The 5,196-nt window shown below is 47.8% G+C and overlaps 1 long non-coding RNA gene across 2 annotated transcripts; it reads right to left on the bottom strand.

Annotated features, from left to right (window-relative positions):
• Positions 1–346: 346 nt before the first annotated feature.
• On the bottom strand, positions 347–3,360 carry LOC116090679. 2 transcript variants are annotated; one of them, XR_004118784.1, is made up of 3 exons: positions 3,109–3,360; positions 1,420–2,024; positions 347–677 (listed from the first exon to the last, which is right to left on the bottom strand). It is a non-coding gene; the product is annotated as an uncharacterized LOC116090679 (long non-coding RNA). The 2 variants fall into 2 exon arrangements; XR_004118785.1 differs by lacking the exon at positions 3,109–3,360 and adding an exon at positions 2,173–2,874.
• Between the last annotated feature and the right edge of the window lie 1,836 nt (positions 3,361–5,196).

The raw sequence follows: 5,196 nt of genomic DNA, 5'->3' as shown, positions 1-5,196 counted from the left end.
AGCCCTGACTGGCCTTGAACTCTAAATCCTCCTTCTACCTTCCAAGTGCTAGGATCACAAGACAGGCAAACAGGGCTTCCTGGAGCCTTAGTTCCCTAGTGGAAAACTTGTTTTTGCACTTGTTTACATGTTTTCTGCTCTTCCCACTGTGATCCTCAGCCTCAGGTTATAGAAGGGGAACCTCACGCTGTGACCTCTGCCTTTCCTTTTTACAGGAAGATAGAATGCAGAGAAACAACTGTAGCTGCCCACCGCTGTAGGCAGAAGCTGTTGTTGAATTTTACTATAACCTGAGTCTTGAGAAGACAAAACCTTCTGTGAAGTGTCATGGACTAGCTGTGTGATGTTGGAGGTCTCAAAAATGATTGGTATTTTTTTTTTATCCTATGGAAAGAAAGCTGGGTTATTTGATGGTCCTCATTAATGCTGGTTACATGCATTTTCAGACCTAACCCTAACCCTCTGGTGTTCCCCAGACTGGGGACAAAGCAGGATTACATACAGGTCCTGGCTTTATAGTCCTTGGAGTTAGTGGCTGGAGCATGAATTGGTTCTTAAGAGCTTTGTAGGGTGATGTCATTCTGTATTTCCATCCGACCACTCATTATTGCTCTAATTACTTTCCAGTGTTCTCTTCTCCCTTCTGCCATGATGACCGGTAACGTTTGAGGCAACCACTGTGGGAGGAATGAAGAGACACCATGTAGAGTTTCCGGATACTTTAGGATAAACATATATAAGGGTGAGCAGTAACTCTTTGTTATAAAGAAAATTTTGCTCTAAATTAAGCTTAATGTACTCTATCTGACTTGATATCAAAGATAATGAAGAAACTGTGGAGCTAACTAAGCATTTCCACTGGCTGGCTCATTTAAGTCCTCACGAGAACACAAATGCTTTTATTTCCTCTGATTAATAGATGAGTCAAATAACTTTTCAAACATCTCTTATGTTGGAAATGGTAGGCCAGAAATTTGAACTCAAGGTTTCTCTGACGGAAAACCAAGGTACAGCATTTCTTGGAAGATAAAATGCTTAGGCAGCCTAGGGAGTGGTAATTAACTTAGCACTTTCCATTCCGGAAGAAGCATTCCAGGTAGATCAAGTCCTCTGTCAGCCCTCCCCTCCGGGTAGGATGAGGTGTGTCCTCTCTCAAGCAACCTAGTATTCGGGAGCCTCCCCGAACCGGGTTTGTTGCCCTGTGGCTGTGTAAACGTCTCATTGTGGAAGAGATCAGAGTCAGCTTTGGCCATTTAACCTATGTGTGACCCCGAAAAGGTTAATCTCAGTCCCTCTCAACTTTGGTTCCTTTTTTTCAGTGAAAGGGAGGAAGCTATAGAATGCACTTCAGAGCCTACTGTGAGGAATTAGGGAGGCCGTGTGTAAAGCACTTGGAATTTTCTCTCCCCACCCCCATACCTTCAGAAATAACGAGCGCAGAATCACTCTATCTGCTTGTGAACATTTTGAAGGTTTTCATTCTCTTCGAGAGGAAAGAGGTCTGTTTTGGAGAGAGGCCAGTGGTGTTCAAAATGCAGGAAGTAAAAGAAACACAGGAGCAATTCTCACGCACTGGAGGAGAGGTCTCTTTTCGTATAAGCAGAAAAAGGCAAGTTTACTTGGCGAATAATTTTTCTTGAAGACTTTTTTTTTTTTTTTAAATTGTGTTTTTGAGGGCGCTTTTTGTCTTTTACCGAGATGAACCAGCTTCCGCCCGAGGTGAACAAATCCTTTCCCCTCTCCGATCTTATCGATTCTTATCTGGAAGATGGATAGATTGGAGCCAGTCTCCCCAGTGTCTGGTGGCTTTTTGATCCTGCCATGCCCTGTTGCATCCGCTGGGGAGGTATGTGTCTGGAGCCTGTTTCTGTCTTGGGCTGTGAATCCCAGCCTGGAGGGGCTTCCTCAAAGTGAAGGAAAAGTGACCCAGCCGGGCTTCTGTTTGACGTTAGAGTTCTGTAGCTTTCTCTGGTGGTGGGGTCGTGGGGTCTAACACGTGGAACCGAGGGAAAAGTGCATGGAGTCTGCAAACAGTTGTGGAACAAGTGCGTTTTCCCGCAGGCATTTAGGAGAGAGGGAAACAAAACAAAACACACACACACACACACACACACACACACACACACACACACACAAAAGATGTTTATTGAGAAGCTACAGTCCCAGACTAACCTGGAGGGGTGTTTGAATTCTGAAAAATCTTATGGATAAGCCTCGCAATTATGTACTTAGTCACAACCAGAGGGGAGGAACTTTGAAGGCACTGGATTGAAGAGACACAAAAGTCAGGAAGTGACCCTTTCGTGGGGACTGCAGAGGCCACAGAGGAGAAACAAAGTCCCTTCACAACCGGGGAAGACGGACCGTACCATCCCGGGGGGCGGGAGTGGGGAAGAGGGAGGTGGAAACTGACATCCTCGCTCTCAAGGAGCCGGCGAGGACACGGGATTTCCCGGCTGAAAAGCCTCAGTGTTCGCCTGTCCCGGCACAGCCTCTCCCCCTCCATGGAGGCCTGGGTACCGCAGCCCGGGGGCGCCCTGCATCACCGCTCTGTGCGCGGGCGGGGCCGCGCTCCCCGGCCTGGAGATGGATGGCGTGCCCGAGCCAGCCCATCTGCGGCCACGGCTGGTCCGGGAGGAAGCCGTCCCCGGGGATGAATGGGGCTTTGTTCGCTGCCAGCCGCGCTCCCCTCGCGGCCCTGCCCGGCACAACGGAGGCAGTATGCGACAGGCATGGAAATGAGCCGCGGGCTCTCCCCTCGCAGCGCCCAGGAATGCTGGCCAGCCGGAAAGGAGCCCTCGCCGGGGACCCGCTCCCGCGCCTCTGAAACCCCATTGAGAAGGACCCTTTGAAGCAATTAAAGCGCGTTTCACGGCGGCCCGGGAGGGGGCCCTGGCCGGCCAGCTTCTCTTTTTAACCCTCTTCTCTGTCCGATCGTGTTTGTGCACCTTGGTGTGGCGGGTTACCTAGAAACCAGGCCAGAACCCGTTCCCTCTCTTGCAGAGATTCTGTAACCTCACAAAAGTGTCCCCATAAACAGATTGCTTGTCGCCAGGGGGCGGGGGTGTGTGCGGGCTAGAGCCCAGTTTGGACTTGATCCAAACTGACCTGCAAAGCCTGGGTTCCTGCTTTCAAAGGCTTCTTTGCTGGGCTCTACACCCACCTGCCCTGCAGTCAGGTTTAGGCGGACAGAAATTGCCTCTGGATGAAAAAGTCCTGAGGCTGTGGTTCAGCATTTTCCATTTTCTCAGAGGTGGGGTGGGCCGCGTTCAGGTCTAGAAGTGATGTCACAACCAGCCCTGTAAAGTGATGTAACCTGCACTTGTTGAAGGACTAGGACCGAGCTGCTATTTTGAGACTCTTGAGTTCCTTCCTTCCTCCCTGGAGACAAGTGGGTGACTGTGGAGAACTCACAAAGCCGCTCTGGGTACAGCGGTTTTCGTTTGTTACAGGGAAAAATCCTAAGGCCCAGGAACTGACTCCATGAAAAAGGAGATGAAATTCTTTCTAAATTGGAGGTGGACACCTTATATATGCCCACGGGAGAAGTGTATGAACTGAAGCCCCAGTAATACCCATATAAAAAGATTTCATTGAGTTCTCTAGTTGATTTTATACTGCTTTCCCCTAGGACAGATAGTTAAAAGTCTGTCTCTCCTCCAGCAGGTGCTTCCTAGAGAACACGATTCTTTTGTGGTAGCTTTGTTTGTTGTGTTTCTGAGACTTGGTTGTTGAATTCCCTCAGTAGCCAGGAATGGTGGTATGTTCCAGATCTGCCTGCCTCTACCTCCCAAGTGCTGGAGTTTAGGCACGTGTTGCCCTGACCATCATGAGTAGGGTTTTTGTTTTTGTTTTGTTTAGAAGTATGGGAAAGGCCGGGTGGTGGTTGCCCACGCCTTTAATCCCAGCACTTGGGAGGCAGAGGCAGGCAGATTTCTGAGTTCCAGGCCAGCCTGGTCTACAGAGTGAGTTCCAGGACAGCCAAGGCTACATAGAGAAACCCTGTCTAGAAAAACAAACAAACAAACAAACAAAAAAAAAAGGTGTTAAAAAAAAGAAAAAAAGAAGTATGGGAAAGATTCGTGTTCAGTGCAGATCCTTAACAATGCTTTATCAGTGCTTAGCAAATACATTCAATGGATAAGTGAATGAAGCCGGAACCTTTGTTTTGTTTGTTTTATTGTTTTGTATCATTCCAAACAAGAAGTAGGGAGCCCAAGCAGGTTCCTGATCCCTGAGGATCCTGGGCTAGGAAGATGTTGAGAAGTTTGAAAAGAAGGTTGGGAAACATTTTTTGAGAGCACAAACATGCCTCAAGTGTTTCCTGAAATGACCCAGAGGAGAGCAGGCATTCAGGTGGAGGACTCATTCTTTCCAAGTTTGGAGATGGTTAGTTCTGGCTAACGTGAATCATGTTTTACGTCAGTAAGGAGTGTACCCCGTCCATCCTTCACTCGTTAAGCATGCCATGGGAACCGGATGGTCAGTCAGAGTAATGGTTGTGCGTGGTAAGCATCATTGCTGCTTATGTGCTGCTCCAATGTCTCTATGGTGATTGTCACTTAGGGCTTGGCTTACACTTCTATTTTGTTATTTTTTTTCTCTGAGGCTTGAAATATATGGTTTTTTTTTCTGCACACACACACAGAAACACACACACACACACATACCATCAGTCAGGAAGCAAATGAGCATGTGATGGAAGAGGAGGATGCCCTACCTCAAAGCATAATCCCAGCATCTCTGAGATATACTGCTCAAGTGGCGTGGTGACAAATGCAGGTTCTTCTCCTATCCGTTCTCTCTCTCTCTCTCTCCTCTCTCTCCAGGTTCTTCTCCTATCCATTCTCTCTCTTTCCCTCTCCCTCTCTTCTCCATACACACAAGGACCAAGAAATGGGTCCTTTAAGCCCTTTAAGAATGGTACTCCAGTGTTTCCTTATTTACTTACTAGGGCACAGTTTGACCACCAGCACGTTGCTGTGCACAATAACTTCCTTTTTTTTTTTTTTTTTTTTTTTTTTTTTTGATTTTTTGAGACAAGGTTTCTCTGTGTAGCCCTGGCTGTCCTGGAATTCACTCTATAGACGAGGCTGGCCTCAAACTCAGAAATCTGCCTGCCTCTGTCTCCCCAGTGCTGGGATTAAAGGGGTGTGTTACCACTGCCTGGCTAATAACTTCCTTTCTTAACCTGGG

Source organism: Mastomys coucha, unplaced genomic scaffold (genome assembly GCF_008632895.1).
Source record: "Mastomys coucha isolate ucsf_1 unplaced genomic scaffold, UCSF_Mcou_1 pScaffold15, whole genome shotgun sequence".
Taxonomy (NCBI): domain Eukaryota; kingdom Metazoa; phylum Chordata; class Mammalia; order Rodentia; family Muridae; genus Mastomys; species Mastomys coucha.
This window is presented reverse-complemented; position numbering and strand designations above follow the sequence as displayed.